This window comes from Papaver somniferum, chromosome 3 (assembly GCF_003573695.1).
Source record: "Papaver somniferum cultivar HN1 chromosome 3, ASM357369v1, whole genome shotgun sequence".
Taxonomy (NCBI): Eukaryota; Viridiplantae; Streptophyta; class Magnoliopsida; order Ranunculales; family Papaveraceae; genus Papaver; species Papaver somniferum.
The window spans coordinates 46,392,786-46,411,996 of record NC_039360.1 but is presented as its reverse complement, the minus strand read 5'-3'; the positions used below and the strand labels follow the sequence as shown (position 1 = coordinate 46,411,996).

Here is a 19,211-nt window from a genome sequence, read left to right as displayed (position 1 = left end):
TTGTGTACGTTAAAGATGAGAATCTACGTAGACCAAGCATGAAAAACTTTTTAGTTTCTACAAGAACATAATGCAAAGTTAGATAAGTCATCATATATATATATTCTGAAACAACTTTGAAGCAATTAAAAGAAAAAAAAATTGTTTACTTGATTAGTTTGAAGGATTTCAGAATTGATGAATGTGAAATGCACAATACTCTTTGTTTTGTGTGCATAAGTGATTTGTTGAATTTTATTCTAACTTATAGGATGAAAATGAAATTGAGAACATGCTTAGTTTACTATTTGACATGAAAGACTTGACTGAAGATGGTGTATGTTTTTGAAATGAATTTTCTCTTTCTTTGGATCTATTTCATTTCAATGAAAATAGAATCTTAAGTAGAGATAAATATATATAGCCTGACTGTAAATAAGTTTTCACTTATTTGGTTTAGTGCTAATGCTTTTGAGATTGTGTTTGATAGCACTAGACATGAGTATGGTAGCTCAGTATGTTTCTTTGCTACGTGATTGACTATACATAAGTATTTTTTTGTGTAGTGGGGGTTTAATATATTACTTCTATAGTGGGGGTTTTTATATTCGGATTTACCAATCCTAGTATGGAAAATTGGTAAAATTTTGAGAAGGTTATGAGGTGTTTCAAACACACCTTATCAATGGTTACCGCAATCCTTTAAAGATATTGTGAAGCTGATTGGACATCCTTTCAGTTGAATCCTTAAGGGATGGTGCGATTCGATCCTCTAAAATACAGGGGAATAGACATATTAATCCAATGTGATAGTACGCGGCTATTGCAAGAATTGAGAATGCATGCAACGACAACTATAAGAGTTGATATTATGAGAATGGATTATATAATGTCTGAAAATAGTTTCCATTAGTCCTTTGACGAAAGGATTGATAAGAAGATGTGAATACATCTTAGTGATGAGGTTAATGCCCATTGAGATTGAGTCATTTATGATGGATACCCAACCTAGAAATAGGTTCAAAGGGACTAGACGAAGTCATGGATGATATGGAGATGCGAGAATCATGCTTTTGAAGAACTCATCCCAAGGCATGACATCCTGAAACGAGTAAAGGTTGAGTTTAATTTTTAATTTTAAAATTTTAAACTCTTAATGATGTTTATATCTCTATTTAGAGTGGGGTACATTCAGGAGTACTCTTGATAGACTCACCTATATGAATGTGAAAGTGTGGTCGCTTTCTATGAGAATATGGGCAGTTCTCTAGATCATTCATTAAACTGGGATACAAGCGCAGGCCGCAATGTGCTGGCTTTAGACTTTACACTAGTGTAGTCGTGTGTGTTGAGTAATCTTTTTATCTCCTAGAGTTCAAGACTTATGTTCACTCTATGGTCAGATTTTAAGAGAGCCTATTAACACTACGTAAAGGTTCAAGTCGCGAGACACCTTTGCTTATGCACAACTCTGTACGTTCTTGCTCAATGTTTTAAAAATATAAGTGAGGGATTGTTGGGAATATATTTTCAAAACATAAATTTATTCCCAATCAATATGTTTTTTATAGCCTTTATTGAAAGAAATTGATTTTTGTTTCAATTAATTTGACCGTTTCATATTTTTAGTTTTAATGGTGTTAACTACGCCATTATAACTTTGAGAGTTTCATTTTGTGGTTTTTAATGGTGTTAACTCTACCATAATAACATTTTCATGAACATTTAATTGTTTTGAAACTCTTGACTATAAATCAGATTTTTGGTTGGGAAAATAATAAGAGAGATTTTTCTTTTATGTTTTGGTGTTAAAAAAAGAACTTGGAGAGTTGTTGAAATCTTTTTTTTAGTGACAGAGTTGTTCCTTTTTTTTTGACTTGAGTTTACAAAAGAAATGAATTTTAGAGAAATAAAAATAAGTGTGTGAACATCTCTTATTTTTTTAAATGAATTTCTGAGCAAGAGTGAAGTGTAGAAGTTTCACATCCTCTCACCGTGCAAGAGTGATTGTGTAAGAGATTGATCTCGGCTGTTTTATCCTGGGGACGATGCGCCATTGAAGAACTGCTTGCACAATCTTGGGCAGAGCCGCGAAACGTCTTAAATAAAGCGACCCAGTCCTCGACTCAGCCATAACAATGTTTTGTTTGTTTTTTGTGATTGTTTTGCAGACATAATTCAGCAATTGTTCCAACACCATGTCAGGAGTTCAATTTGGTTTTATGACATCACATCTCCTTAACAAATACAATACAGATACATAGATTGCTTACGTAGTACCTTTCAAGCTTTTAGATATTTTTTCCTTATTAAGGAAATATATGTGTCTGACTACTTCATGAATCATCATGTCTTGCGCGGTAGTCCATCTAACCACGGCAAACATCCAACCATTAATGTTAATGCTTCCTCCAAACATGTTTTGCATGAGCTAGCATTCAATATCTTCCAACAGTCTGTCAGAACATAAACCGACTCTTCCAAAAGATGACTGTTTCAGTTCAGCCTTTACATAGCCACCATCACGTATTGCATCAGCAGCAATATCAAGCACAGCCGTCACTGCCAAATCCTTGAATTTTTTATACCTTTTATGTAGAATACCCTCAAACAGCTATGTTTAGGACTCATAAATTCGTCAAAGAAACTTTACTTTTTATTCCTAACTTCCAAGTCCAGGATGACAATTGGAATACTGTATAATACAGAAATTTAAACTTGCTAACTGAGATTCGCTGACCTTTCCGTTTCTAGCAAATCCGAATACTATTTGAGGGAGCTCAAACCAAAAAAATTTGAAGAATTACAGAAAAAGACAATCCCAATTGCTACTTGCGCTACCTGCATCGGCTTTTCGAGCTCAACAGTGGGGGAAAGTTTTAGAACTTGTTTGTTTGCAGCTGACTCGGCGTCTGAATCTGAGTCAACCCCTGACTCGGACCGAGTCAGCAGTCAGACCGTTTGTTTTCCATTTTGAGTCAGATCTGACTCGACCTCTGACTCAGACATAACCCCTGACTCGGACTCATTTGAGTCAGGTAACAAAATACCCCTGACTCATGGGACCAAACCACTGACTCACTTATTTCTGAGTCAGATGAGTCAGATCTGACTCAAAACAAACATATCGACTCAGATCCAGATGAATCAGATCCAGACGACTCAGATGAGTCAGGAGTAAACAAACATGGTGTTAGACTTTATAAAAGAAAAAAATCCAAGGATTTGCAAAGCTTTAGATCCTATCCTTGAGCGACGACAATTCAGGATTCTCAAGTATTTCTTTCGCGGATACTCGGTCAAAATAACCTCTAATTAATGTTAGAAAAGAAACACAATGCTAGAAAGCTAATAAATATGAGGATATTTGATTGCATCATCAGTGTCGAACACTGATCAACTTGGTTACATCGATAAACAACTGAAAAGGCTAAAGCAGCAATCTCAAGTCATCGGTCATACTTACAGTGTGATACTCCTCTTCCTTTTCTCACTACTGTGTTGGAGGATAATACTTATGTATAATCAAATTTGGCTTGGATAAACTCGAGTTTATGATTTTTTTTCTTTAAAAAAAAAGCAAGATGGGTGTTACAATGTAACTGGACATAATGTCCGCAGCTTTCCTTGTGACATATCTTGTTTAGCGAAAATAAAAAGAACAATATATCCTAAGATACTTTCAAAAACTTCCCTAGAATCCGATATTAGCTCTCCTCATACTTGGATGGACACTCTGTGATCTAGTATTCCATTTTTGCTTAAAGATGAAAAATGTAAGGGCAGTGTAACTCACCAAGCATCAACCAATTTTCTAAAACAAACCGGTAGCTAAATCCGTACAAAAGCAAACATGACAACATGACGTGATCATCTCATATGGTCAATTTCTTGGGGACCTAAAACATCACACAATCACCCTCCGAAATATCGAACATACATGTATAATAGAGCAAAAAAGAGAAAAAAAAATATTAACCTCATATGGTATTCCATTGTGTTCAGTTGATGTTTATATCAACTCATCGAACTCCAGCTTGCTCTGCTACTCTACAACAAAGACTGGGAATGAATACTTCATTGTTGTCCACTGCTACAAAGAGGCAAAATGTAAGTATTCTAGAAGTACTACAAAAGCACAACTATATACCTTTATATGAGAAATTGAAATTGAACTTCAAAGATGTTTCTTCTCTTAGGAAAATAAACAAACACCTTAAAATTCACAAATTATGAAAACTCTCTTAGTCGACAGTCTAACTAATGCTTTAATCTAGCTTACTAATTGTCCTTACTAATGGACAGATGAATGAAAACCAAACCATTCACAAACTCTTTTCGTAAAGTAAATTTAAACTAACCTGTACCTTTTCTCATCTAGTCATTGATTTGTTGAGAGGTGTCATCGAAGTGTCGCCGAGTTGTCTTCTTCATCCATCTGATTCCACCGTTTCGGCGGATGAACCAAGATTCCCCAATTCGAGAGAGAGGGAGGAAAATGGGAAAATTGAAAATTAAAAACCCCCCGATTATTTGTTTTGCTTTGCTGTTGTTTCGGGGAGTGATTAGTGAAGAAAAACGAAGAATGGGAATTGGTTTTGGAGGAGGGTGGTGGTGGTGATGGTGGTGGTAACAGAAAGAAGTGGAGGAGGGTGGTGGTGACGAAGGAGGTGGAGGGGGTCAAAAGGGTGGTTTGAATGAGAATTGGCTCTAAACTGTCGGTAGGGCTGTTCATGGTCGATTTTGGTTCGATTTTTAGCCAAACCAAAACCGAAACCAATACTATTGGTTTCTAAAAATTTAAACCAAACCAATCCATTAATTATTGGTTCGGTTTCCAAATGGTTTCGGTTTGTCCCAATGGTTTTGGTTAACCAATAATTATGTTAAACCAAAAATAAAAAAACACAAATTTACAGATAAAAAAATCGTAGTTGCCGATAGTATTGGTTTACACAAATTTACAGACAAAAAAAAACAAAAAATATCAAGAATAGTTAAAGATTACTCTAATTCTAGAGATCAAAAGAAGATATATAATATATCTTAATTTAGTTATTGACAAATAAAAAGAAGGAAGACGGGAAGAAAAAAGTCGAGTAGCAGCGGCTGTAGTTGGGGGTGGAGAAGGGAGGCGACTGAGAGAAGGAGAAAGAAAAAGAGAAAGAGAAAGAGGGAGAGTATCATAATGAAATATTAGATTTAGGGTTTCTAATTATCCTCTAATCTAATAAGTTTAAAAATTAATCGGTTTTCCAATGATTTTTGGTTCGATTTTAGAGTTCAAACCAAACCAAAACCAACACTATCGGTTTTCCACTTTCTACATCGTAACCAATCCATTAGTAAATGGTTCGGTTTGGTTTCTTCCTAATTGGTATGGTTTGGTCCGGTTCCAGCGGAAAACTGAAACCATGTTCAGCCCTAACTGTCGGGCAAACAGAGAAAAGAAATGAACGAAAACACAGAGGATAAGCGTGGTATTTTGAAGATTGATGGGGTATTTTTTTGTAATGTTACGAAAGGCTTCACCAAAATTTTATGACGGTTGAATACTCACCCTTTTCTTTATTATAGTATTAGGTATCACCTCGGTCTACGGCCGAGGCTCAACCTTTTTCGTTTTCGTTTTATTGTTTGATCGGCTGGTCCGTATTCTACCAAAATCTTTTTTAGTCATTCGCAAAACTAATTAGATTATAACGGTCAAACATCGAGCTTATAAGTCAGTTCGGACTTGCGTCCCTTGTATTTGTGGTTGTGTCAAATTAGCCGGGGCTTACAGCCCCGGCCGTGGTCCCTTGAGGATACCATAGTATTTTGTTGATCGGGTCAAATTAGCCGGGGCCGTGATCCCTTGAGAATACTATAGTATTTTGTTGGTCAGGTCAAATTAGCCGGGGCTTACAGCACCGACCGTGTCCCTTAAACATTCCCTAATGTTTTGTTGGTCGGGGTTGTGACACTTAAATCTCGCACATAAATCTTTACCATGTTTTTTGTTTCATTTGTTTTTTAAAAACAGTTTTTAGATTATTTGAGGCTAACTTAAATTTTCTTGAGAAAGTTATGGTACAAATCATTATGCTTATTGGATGATTGAACGTTCGATGGACCAGAGTATATCTGGTGTATACGAATAATCTTCATGGAGGGTCATCCACCAAACATAAGCCAAACAGACCCTTAGCCATATGTTTTCCGTGAAGATGTATTAGTAAGGAGATATTTGGTTGCATTAAACATAAAACCTCTTACCCAATTCACTCCTCTTCCTCTATTAGGTTTTGTTTCTTCTCCTTTCCTCTTTAGACCAATTTTTTTTTTTAAAATCATCAGCTCTGTTTTCTTTTATTTCACCGTATCCATCCTTTAAATCATCCATAATAATAACTTAGTATTAATAACTCAGTATTATTATGATATAGAGAGACGAAGTTAACATTTAGAAGTCGTTAATGGAGGGGAAGAACTACAGATAGAAGACCATCTGTTGGTGAAACCGTTAAAGAATGACGCTCTTTTGTTCTATAAATACATCTACTTAGTGTTAGCCTATATTAACGGAAACTTAGTCAAATTAGGAAATCCGACGCTACAGTCAAATTAAGAAATCCAAGGATCCGACGCCGTTAAATAATCTTTAGAATCATATTTTTATTAGGAAGCCAAGGGATCGGACAGACGTCTATATAAGACATATAACCGATCAATCTCCATCGTGGGATGAAGAAATCGACAGTCGGATTTGTAAGGCTACACACACCACTTCTTTTTATAATATAGATATACAAGGTATCACTCCCGCCTACGGCCGGGGCTCAACCTCTTATGCTTATTTTTTAGGATGGGGTGGCTATGTTAAGGTAAAGTCAAACTAAACAATTTAGTCTATATTTTTATTTTTAGGATTAAGGACACAACGTTGCCATTTAACTTTGAACAATCAAATTCTAATTAGGAAAGTATTTCCTATCAGACTCCAATTAGGAAATTCCCAGGGTTACTTAGTATAACTTATATGTTAGTGTTTGTTTCCTTCTTGGCTTCTTCTACGTTAGGATCTGTTTACATCTCGCGTTGTCAAAGGTAATCATCAGGAAATACCCATGATTAGCAAATGTTTCTTTCTTTTGACTTATGAATGAATTCCTTTAAGCTAGGAAACTAAGTGCGAAATCAATGTTAGGGACCCAAGGCATATTCTTAACTGTCCAAATTACAGAGAATGGCATTCACAAACTTTCCAATGCAAGCAGCCATCGATAGTTACATACTTGGATCGTCATGTTTCTACAAACTTAAGTGGTGTTTGAATAAACTGATCCTAGGTCCCTATCCTGCACTTCATATCAAAATAAGCTCAAATAGTGGTATTCCTTCTGATCTCCCTAGTGCCCACCAACAGCAAGAGAATGTGAATTTACAGCATGATATGCACATCAAGCCAAACGTTATCTAATCATTAAAAATGCAGTCTCAAATTGACAAACTGGCCAGACGTATCCAATTAAGCAAGGAAAATAGTGGGATTTCTTTCAACTTTTCTTATTTGTTGTGTTGTACCGGTGTTCTCTAAATTTCTAAACCTAGCCTTATTCTGTTATGTGCTCAACTTCAGTTACTTCCACTTGCAACGGAGGCCAGGCTAAGTGAAAACTCGCCTCAAGAGTGTAAGAAAACGTGTTCCATTTTTATTTGTTTTCGCAAGAGTATATGGGATCCATTGAGGTTCCCTCGCAATCTGGATATAAAAAATGTACGTACCCTAATCTAAAGCCAAAAATTATGTTCTTTTGTGCTCCCTCAAATTCAAACACAGTTGTCACTTTCTTCATCCCCAGATGACGAATATTCCCTGACATAATACCTCTTAAATGCTCTTTTCCACCTCTTATGCTTCTAACACCACCACCATCCACGACCATTACGGTCCTCAACTCAACGGGTACACTAAGTTTGCATCTCTTAAAATTTTGGGATTGTGATACCTTGATGCAAAACAGAAAAAATATAATTCAACTAAACCTTTCGAGTAACCAAAATCTGACATAGCTTTAAGATGAATGACCAAAGCTTTAGGATGATACTTATGAAGCCACAATCCAGCAACATAGAACTCTCATTTATCTGATTTACCTACTCGGAATATATGTTGCGAATTCATTCTCAGTAAAGCCTCTGAGTTGTGTGGTGTCACCCGACCAGAATAAAATATTAAGATTTTCATAGGAAAGATAGTAAACCGTGTAAATATCCAAATCAAAGTTTAGCCAAAGTATAATTTTCCTTTACACATTACATGGAGAAGTTACAAAGATGAAATAGACATTATCTAAAATTTACAATGAACATCGAAAACAAAGCATACATACAATACCTAAAAAGAATAGATAATCAAGTTGAAAATTCATTAATGGGATGTTTTTAGTTCTTACCATCACACTCCACTTATGCCTTGGGAGAATGGTCCCTCGCATTCGCAGAACCATCGTTGCCAACATTCAATTGATACCAATACAAACAAATTGGGAATCCATGTAATAGAATGCCATCGCGGGAATGTTAATTACCAAGATCAGCCTCCTTGATTGGCTACAAAATATCAATAAAGATGGGAATGAGAAAGTAGGATAAATATATTGAACATACATATCACTTCTACATAAAAGCAAGGCACATCAATGACTAATCTCAGCTGCCAAGCAGACGTATATGTCTACAAAGAGAAGAGATCCACGTGTGGTATCTGAGGTGCGTATTCCTTCTAGAGTTCTAGTGGCTGACCAAAAACAAAAATCAGTAATCAAGCTTCAACAAAGTCATCTATCTACTACTAAACAACTACTACTAAACAATGATGTCAAGTGGGTTCTAAACGGAAACAGTAACCATATCTACGGATCATCAATCTCCTGCAAACCTTAAGTTTGATATTATTACTACCTGTAATTTTGACGTATTGAAGTTCATATAAATATCGTTTAGGAAAGACTCTAACTTATATGATTATTCAATCAAATTTTCTAACTTAATATTCTTGCATATACTCTTTAATTTTAGTATGAATCGCACAGATTAGGAGATCTGGTCCAGTTAGGAAAGACAACCGATCTTTTCTTATTTAGCAAGGTAGGAAGAGTCAGGCTAAGGGTTGAGCGGAGGCGGCTCTATGAGCGTTATAGGGGACCAAGGCAAAGAAACGATAGGGGCCAGGCATAATCTGAACCGTACAAAGGCACCCAGCTAATCTCAGCCGTCCTTTGGCTTATCATAAGCTACGGCCAATCTCATCCGTCCTTCCACTAAACCGATCAATCGCATCCGTCCTTTGGCTTATCATACGACAAAGGGAACGTTTTTTTATACTATTGATATATAATATAAGATAAGATGATTTCTTATATATATCTTAAGAGTTTATACTTTAATTTAGTTGATGCAATATCTTAATTTCTTATAGTTAGGACTCTTACTTCTCTTTTGCAGCAACAATAATAATTTAATTTTCTGATTACCTATTATAATTTCAATTAAAAATAACCCCAAAACCTAAATTTTTACCTATTTATTATTGGTTTGATTTGATTTTTTGATTTGGGTATATTATTCTTACTCCAAAACCCTAACGTTGAAGTCTCTGGATTTTATAGCTATTTTGATTGAAAAAACATGTTTAGGAATATTATAATTATCCTGGACGGATGATGAAATTGAAATAGTAAAGAAGATGATGAAGATTTAAAAGGTGGAGGAACTGTTTGGTGCAAAAGAATCAATTTGATTTTAGAATCAGGATAATCTTTAACACAAACCCATTTTCTTCTTCATCATCGTTTTTTACTGAAGGTTAATCAATCGATAATTTCGATTTAATTAGATAATGATGAACAATTGATTTAATTAGAAAATGAAGAACAACGAAAAATGGCTGAGAAAGAGAGACAATTAAGAGGAAGGAAAACTTAAGAACATAAAGTTAAAGTTTACGGGAGAAACTACGCCGATTTGATCGCCAACCATCAATTACTCTTGCTAGGACCACTGCCATGTGAGCTGCCACATGATGGTGTATTTGTTCGGTGTAGAAATGTGGGGTCTCCCTAGCATTTTCAGACTTTGGGAGTATCTTATAGAATACAGTAGTTCTAAACATACCGCGTGGGTAAATGTCACACGTCCATTTAATTTCCTAAACTTTTCATGGGACATGACCGCAATACTTGCAGTTCAGTGAATCAACTTCACCCACAAGTACTCAGCTTTGCATAATTGCATCAAAGTATGCATCTTCCTTCACTCATAAGGCAATACGCAACGGAAGTCTTCATCTGTTCTTTCTCTCTAACTCTTTATGCCCACATAAGCATAAGAGGTTTTACATGCATAAAGGTACTTAAACAACTTCACAAGAACAAAAACTTAATGAACACAAAGAATACTGCAACAAACCCATTTTATTGCACTAAAGGAAGATTACAAAACTTGGTCATCACATGAACCAAAACAGGCCATTCACCCTCCTGGTGAATGCCTAACACTCTCTACAATCAGTGATTCTTCTCTTAAAAACGAACAACACCAACATTAATGATTCATAAGCTATTTATACTAACTAGGATCAGGCCAAAACTTCTGTGCAACCGCTTGCACAAGCCTTGGACAGCCAAGTGTCCAAGTAGTTTCCATAACCGACAACTTCAACTGCCACCTTTTGTGTTGTCACGCCAACTGGTGCCACACCTGTTCTTGGTGGTAATCAACACTCAAAAATGTCTATAAACTCCTTTTATAACCGTTCCCCCTTGTATTACACATTTGGCATGCTTGTAAAGCCAATAACCAACTCATAACCGTCACTTGAGCCATATTGCACCATTGTTGTGCTTTACTGGACTTGGCCTCTGTATTGCGCCACTGCTGCGCTTTACTGAACTATTGCACAATTGTTGCGCTATATTCATCTCGCCACTTCCTTTGATCATTCTGGTTATCTGGCGCCATATGTTTCACTTCGCCAATTTGTTTGACAATAACAATGCCACTCTTGCATTACTAGCTTGTTTGCATTATTCAAGTTTTGGCCAGCCTTGAACTAATACCATAGACCAACTCTTGGCCTATTCTACCTTCTTGCATCATCCTTGAGTTTGGGCCATCTCAATTCCATGGATATGCCTTAATGCCAACATCGCATGTTGCATCTTGCCACTTTAGCCATGTCTTGTCTTTCCCTTAATGAAGCTTCATTGTGTCGGATAATAGGCTTCATTACTTAGCCTATTGTTTTTACAGTGTAGCGCCACCTTTGCGCTTCACTGGCCCTGCAGGGTTTTTCCATTCTCAGCACTTGACAGTCTATGCAGTATCGCGCAATCATTGTCGGACACTGACTTGTCCTGCAACACTGTAACACGCAATCATTATGCGTCACTTTCCTGGGACATTATAGACCTCCCCACCTAATCCGTTCAACGCCCTCATTGAACGCAACCAAGCATAAACTATATACTGGTCTCAATCTTCGCTGCATGCACTTTCAGTATTCTTTCTGAGATTCAGCAATCTTTTTCAACTTTTGCAAAACACACTTAGCCAACTCCTATGCTTTAGCATCAGCACCATTTAGCTTTACTTCCTTGCCATTGATCCTACTGATCTTGAACTTTGTTGTTGCGTCGCGACCGCTTTCAACTCCATTGCAAATCATATATCAACACCCAAATTCAAACTTGAAATTCTTTTTTCCAATTCCCTGAATTAGGTTTGAACTTCGCATGAATCATTTGTTCCTAAGTATACACAAATAATGATTCTCCCCAACTGATCACCAATGATCATTTCCATAACCTTATGCCTTCATTTCTGACTTTAGTTGCACCACGCAACATCACATGACTTATATAAGACTTGGCCTCATTCTTCAATCATATGCGCCTACGCCAAATTATGTCATTCCTTAAGGTATGCACTCTATGATTTCATACCACTCTTGGTATGCGCCACAACCTATAGACTTTGCTGCACTTTGCCAATATCATCACTTTCATTAGATTTGGCCTCCAAATCATATTACAAACTTCACCTTCTTAGATTTGCATCATTTGTACGCCAAAGAACCAGCACCTCGCTGTTTGTTTGCTTGCATTGTCGCAACAACTTGATTGAAATGCATGACTTTGGTTTAGTCATGACTTAGGACTACCCGGGACATCCCACCGTCACTTTGGACCAGGCATCCTCTTCATGCGCCTTTGAAACCAACAATTTAAGCATCACTTGCCATTTCAAACTGCTACGCTTTAATGTGGCAGAAAAACAACATCATGTTCTTCCAAACTATGAGTTACTCTTAACTCATATACTTGATTGACTTACATTTTCATTCTTATTGTGTTACTCCATGCTATCGCTGCCAAAATGCTGACGCACTTTCATATAACTCTCAACAACAAACTCGACTATGCCACGAACTCTATTTGCTCATTTCACTTCCAGCGTCATCTATTGCATATTTTGGCTTAATATGCTATGTAGCATATTTGATGAGTGCTAAAAAGTGCATATTATATATATTTTTCTTGGTAATTAACTCATCTTTTGTGCTCTAATTCTCCATTTTAACCCATATTCTGTATTTTCATTGTTTTCAAGAATAAATATTTTTATTAATTAATTTTGCATTTTTAGGTACCAAATAAAGTTTGGATGAATTGCGGAGCGGAAAAGAGCAGAAAGTGGTGGAAGCCAAGAGGAATCACACAAGGAAGCCGCGAAGAATGTTGTGCGCAAGACCAAAAGGCTAGAACTGGGCTTGAAGAGGAAGAATTTTCCTTAAAGAAGATATGGGCTTGGCATACCCAAGGCCCAAAACCCTCACCCAAATCCATTTCCTATATCCATACCCGTTTCCCTTTCTAGCCGTCAGATTGGATCATCTCAACATCCTATAGTCGCAGCATTGCCAATACATCAAAGTTTAAAGCTCATGTCTAACACTACAGCACCTAACTCCATCTTGAGCCGTCAGTTTCGTCGTATCAGGCATCCGACGGTCGATACCAGCCTCTTCACTTGTAGCCGTTAGATCGATCTATCATTTCCGCATCCCACGGCTCAGCTTTGCGAATCATCGAGACTTGATGCATCCGCTCAACACCCAAACACCTAATACCTATGCCCATCAACCAAACACTACCCTAACCCCTAATCCCATCGACCTTCTCTTTCTTCTTCCCCCTTCTTCTCTTCTGCAACTCCATGTCCAGCGCCACCAACTCCACTGCCCCGTCGCTGCCACCACCACCAACCCTTCACGATCTCTCAAATCACTAACCCATCACTACCCCCATCATTATTACCACTTTCACCAACTCTATGTCCTTCTAATTTCTCAATTTCACGCCTCACCCATGTCAGGAACCCTAGAGGTGAAATTGATAAATTAGGTCGGAATAGAGTTGCAATTAGGGCATGGGAAGAGCAGGAGAAGACGAATAAGAAGCATGGGTCGACGAATTTGATTGCTATCAGTGTTTAGGTAAAGTTTAATTTCAACTTTTTTGAAACCCTAAATTCTGTGAAATTAGGTATTTGGGGGAAACTCATGTAAACTATAAATAGGGGATGTGTGGGAGGATTAGAACTCATGCCTGGACTAGCCAGAGCACCACCAAGAGGCCTGGAATAGCCAGGACCTCAACTGTTAATGTTGTTTCAATTTCAGTTCAAGTTTAGTTCAATGTTTTAAACAATTTCAATTCCATTGTCATTTAATTTCATTATGTTCTAACTCCATTTGCTAGGGGTTAGATGATACTCTTGAATTGTAAGCTAGGATAGTCCTTGTTCATGTCACTGTTCTTGTAGTGCTGAAACTAAGTAGGATTGATAATTGGCTAGTTGAGTGAATGCACATGTGATCATCTGTGTTGTAAGAATACAGCTGATTCTAGAGGTGTAAGAGTGAGAGTAGCTAAGGATTCAGTCCATTTGAAGGACTGTGCTTAATTGATGTAGGGAAGTTAGTAAACTTAGTGATCAAATACACCTGTGATTGAGTGTGCTGTAAGAAGACACTCAATGCTAGGGGTGAACTAGAGAACTTAGGGGATTAACCTTCCACCAATGCGGATTGCTAGATAACTGGTTGAGCAAACAAGCCTGTGATCAGCTGTACTGTGAGAAGACAGTTGATGCTAGGGGTAGGTTAGTAAGATTAGTTAAGTAAATCATCCATAATCTTCCCTGAGATGAAGCAAGAACATGATTTGATTAGGATCTGCCTTAGTTTAGGATCAAGAAGTGGATTCAAAAGCCTTAGCATGTTCCTGTTTACTTGCTTTACATTCTACTGTTTTTCAGTTCAGTCACTGCCATCATCTCAAGTGTGTTTTAACACAACCAAGACTCTTTGTTACAACTCAGTTTTAGTGAAACCTTAAGCTTCGACTACACACACCTTGTCCCTGTGGAATGACCCTGTTCTTGCACATACATTGCTACAACTGACCCTGTGCACTTGCGGTATTAGTTTGTAGGTCTTCTTAAAAGCCTACCAAGTTTTTGGCGCCGCTGCCGGGGACTTGGCATTGTGTGGTTGCTGTTTTTCCTTGCTGTCTTTCACTTGCATATCTTGCATTTAGTATAAACATTTAGCTCATCATAACTTGCATTTTCATCTTTGCATAATTTTTCATCTTTGCATCATTTTCCCTTGCTGTTCTTGCTGTTCTTAACAGCTTCTGTTGTTTTTCTTTCCTTGCTCATTTGCTTGCTGTTGCTCTTAGCTTGCAGCTGCACTTGCATCATTTTCTGTTTACATTGCATTCTTGCTGTTTGCATCTTCATCTAGTTGTTTGCTTGCTGTTCTTGCACAGCATCAGAGCATCTTCTTGCCTGTTGCTTTAGTGCACTGCTGTGAACTGCTTATCCCATTTGCACCTTTGTTGCTGAATCAGCCCCTGGTGCTGCTGCTGCTTGCACTGCCTCTGCTGTTGCTGGTGAACTGGTGGAACTGAGGCTGTTACTTTCCCCTGTTGCTGCCTATTGCTGCTAACTGCTGCTTCCTTTTGCACCTGTTGCTGTGCTGCTAAGGCTGAAACTTGCTGAACCAAAGCTGCAGCTAGAACCCAAGCTCAACTGGGCTGCTGATTTGTACCAAGCCAAACTGGTCTGTAATACAAGCCAAAGAAGAAAGACCAAAGCCCAACTGAGCCTTGAGTGTTGAAGCCAAAGCTTAGGATGATCCAAAGCCCTACTGGGCTTTTGCAACCAAACTGAGCAGCTGGGCTGTGCTTAAGCAAGTAAGCCTAAACCCATTAAGAGAACCCAACCTGTGGGCTTCCATTTTTAATTTGTGGGCTTGTAATAATTTTTTCCATTTTTCTGTTGGGTTTGTAATTAATTTCTTGTGAGCTTGTTTGTTTAATTGCTTGTGGGCTTGTGGTGTTAGATTGATTTGGGCCTGTAGTTTTAAATTAGAAAAACTGAACTTTTAAAAGCCCAACTGGGCCGCAGACCAAACAAGCAACAATTGGGCCATCTCAAAAGCTACATTGGGCTTCAGTTTGCATACACATTGTGGGCTTGTTCACCTTCCCTTGGCAAAGCAATTTCTCCCACCAATGTGGGATTGCTCCCAATACTAAAACCAAAATTTTTGCTCCCAATAAAAAAAAAACCAAAATTTTCCCAAAAATCCAAACCCATTAAAAACCAAATTTTGGGCTTTGTAACATAGTTACTTAGCTTTTGAGCCAAATCATGTTTAGATCTTGGTCTACAGTTGGGGAATACAACAAATCCCTTAGAGAACTTGCGTATGGACATACTTCACGTTATGAACCTCCCATAGACCATGATGTCAATAGTTATAGGAATTATTATGGACATTTTCAAAGTCCCGAGCCTCAATACATGAACCCTAATGACTATTCACACATGCATCATTCGCCACAACGTGAAAATGAACATTTTGCTAATACCTCACTCACACAATCATCTCTTGTGGATCAATTAGAAGCTCGAATCGCAGCTTTAGAAATGCAATCACATGAGGAATCTGTCACATCTAATTTTCTTAGGCAACCTGAAATCTATGCATGTCCCGCATGTGGTAGTTTAGACCACCCTGTTGAGAATTGTCATATTTTGCATAATTTTAGGCAATCTAGAGAAAATCCAAGGTATGAAATGCCCATAAATTGTGAGGCTGGTAGTCATTGGGACCATAATCAAACCTTTGAGGGTTGCGATCAATATTTTATAAACCCTAATGACCATGCACACATGTACCAATCACCACAATTTGAACATGAAGAATTTTGTACTCCCATGAATTTAGACTCCACCATAGAAGCACTCAGTGAGCAAAACTTCGATAGATCTACATCACGAATTCAGGCATGTTTAGATCATATTTTGCTTCACCTACAAAAGGAGGAAATTCATGAGGAAATGTATGTTGTCCCTAATGAAGTGTCTAGTCCCATTCATATAAATGATGTTGAATATGAACCAAATTTAGAAGAACATGAATCGACTAACGACACCACCACTGTTAATGAGGACCAATATGGATGCTACCATGATGATGATTATGATGATATGTTAGAAGAACATGCAAATATTGTGGAACCCGTTGGTTCAATAACATATGGCTTCTCGCCCTCGACCTTCATGAATGTTGTTTTTTCTAATACTCATTGTAATTCATATGATTTTGATATTGACATGGGATTCGTACAATTATTCTGTGAAGATGAGCATGACATAGGAATAGTTGAATCTTCTGTAGACACTAATGTTAATATGCATGAAAATATATTTGATGTGTCTGATTCTCTACCTAGGTCACATTGTGATATTTCTCCTGATTTGCCGATGCATGAGAATAAATCTGTTGATGATGTTGATTCTGATTGTGGACTTGCTAATTTATTTGATGAATGTGAGCATGTTGTGACACTTGTAGAAGACTTAGGAGATGTTGATGTGATTAATAATGATGTGCCTATCGTCCTACATAAGTCACAATCTGATGGCCTTCCACCCAACCTAGAGTTGGTTTGTACCCATATTGTCAAACCAATTTTTCTGAAAATACCTAATCTAGGGTTGGAACTGTGTGCTTCCCAAGTCCTTTTGGACTATTTTGCATCTAAGTATAATATCTTTGAGGAACCACAGTTGGAATTAGCATGTTTGCCCGTCCCTACCAAAGTTCATTTCGAATTAGACCTTGTGCATGATGAACCCCCAAAACTGCGAGATTTTGTATCCAAAATTTTATCTGTTGAAAAATCCAGGTTTGGGGGTAGCTCATTTTGTTTCACAGCTTCACTTGCATGTCTATCATATTATTATTGTGTGAAGCTGTTGAAATCTCTACACTTTGTTTTTTGGGTTGATCCTCAACTCTTTAGATTATTAGTGTATGGTGAATTTTTTTTGTATATAATCCAGTAGATAAAAAATTTTAAAATCTTTTGTTCCTTTTGTATATATTTTGCTAATCCAATATGATCTCGGCTGACATATGTTGGATTCTTGCCTTAAATAACGGAGTTCTAATATTGCTTTCGCCGAAATCGGGTATTCTCTTTCCTTTTTCTCTACTCAGCATAATCCTCTCCATATGTTGTATTATAATTCTTTACATCTTTTGAAACATTGAGGACAATGTTTAGTTTAGGTTTTGGGGTATAGAGTAGATACCTTGTTGATATGCCATAATTGAAAACAAGAACTCATTCTTTTTGAAAAAATTGAAAAAAAAAAAAAATTAAAAAAACATAAAAATGGAGCTCATTTACCTTGAAATGTTGACTCTTGTGCATATATGTAAACATAAGGATTCTTAGTCTAGATATTTAGGCACCCTGATTCTAGCACAATTCACATAGTGATAAGAAACTTGCACGCGCACGATCTACCAATACATGTATATCCTCGATCTTCAAGGTGTTTGATAGGAAGTTAGATTGCCAATCACTTTAGAATACTGAATGAGACTTGACTAGCTTGTTCTTTGGTTGGCTGGGATAAAAGTTGGAGGATACGTTAAGAAAAGCAACCATAGATTTTGACCGGATGCATTCGATAAGGGCCACCTCTTGCTAAGAGTCATGTAATTATGTTTTTCTTTTTGTTCATGTATCAAAAGTGTCGCTATGTTGTAAAGATCAAAGTTATTTCTTACATAAAAAAAAAAAAATTATCAAAAAAAAAAATAAAAAAAATCAAGTATTTATTCCATGTTTTGTCATGTTAAAGACAATAGTTCTCTCTTGTTCCAAAAATAAAAGAGAGTAATCAATGTAAATAAGAGTCATCTAAAGAGTCATCTTTTTGTTGTAAATAGTCTTGTAATAAGCAAGGAGGGTGCAGCCATCGATGTATAACGCGGGTAAACTGAAATATCACCAACTCATTGGGTGAACATTCACAATTCTCGTAAAGCCGGACAGCTAGCTTGGCTTAGAATTCGGTTCTTAGCCTAAAAACTATCTCTTGGTGATTAGTAGTCATAACTTCAGGTCATTCTAGAAACATGTGTAGATACACTTTACACTCTTATCACGTGTCTTTATTTGTTATCAGTGCTAGGATTGTGCCTTTGATAGCTAGATTGACATCTCCATTTTGCTGTGAGCTTAAACTGTCTTGCACATGTCATATTTGATGGAATATGAGCTTATATTTTGTCCTAGAACTTTGTAGGTACGTTCTAAGCAAACCTTCACGAGACTTCACTCGTCCACTAGGGACACTTAGTGGTTTAAAAGGCTTAGTGCATATGCTAAATGCATTCGAGAGACCAGCGACAGTGGTATAGGTAGGATTTCCTTAGTTTTGTTTTACTTGAGGACAAGTAAAATTCAGGTTTGGGGGTATTTGATGAGTGCTAAAAAGTGCATATTTATATATATTTTTCTTGGCAATTAACTCATCTTTTGTGCTCTGATTCTCCATTTTAACCCATATTCTGTATTTTCATTGTTTTCAAGAATAAATATTTTTATTAATTAATTTTGCATTTTTAGGTACCAAATAAAGTTTGGATGAATTGCGGAGCGGAAAAGAGCAGAAAAGTGGTGGAAGCCAAGAGGAATCACACAAGGAAGCCGCGAAGAATGTTGTGCGCAAGACCAAAAGGCTAGAACTGGGCTTGAAGAGGAAGAATTTTCCTTAAAGAAGATATGGGCTTGGCATACCCAAGGCCCAAAACC

The 19,211-nt window shown here is 37.2% G+C and overlaps 1 long non-coding RNA gene across 1 annotated transcript; it reads right to left on the bottom strand.

Moving 5' to 3' along the window:
- Positions 1-3,525: 3,525 nt before the first annotated feature.
- LOC113356061 lies at positions 3,526-4,554 on the bottom strand. Its single transcript, XR_003362787.1, has 2 exons — positions 4,347-4,554; positions 3,526-4,069 (listed from the first exon to the last, which is right to left on the bottom strand). It is a non-coding gene; the product is annotated as an uncharacterized LOC113356061 (long non-coding RNA).
- Between the last annotated feature and the right edge of the window lie 14,657 nt (positions 4,555-19,211).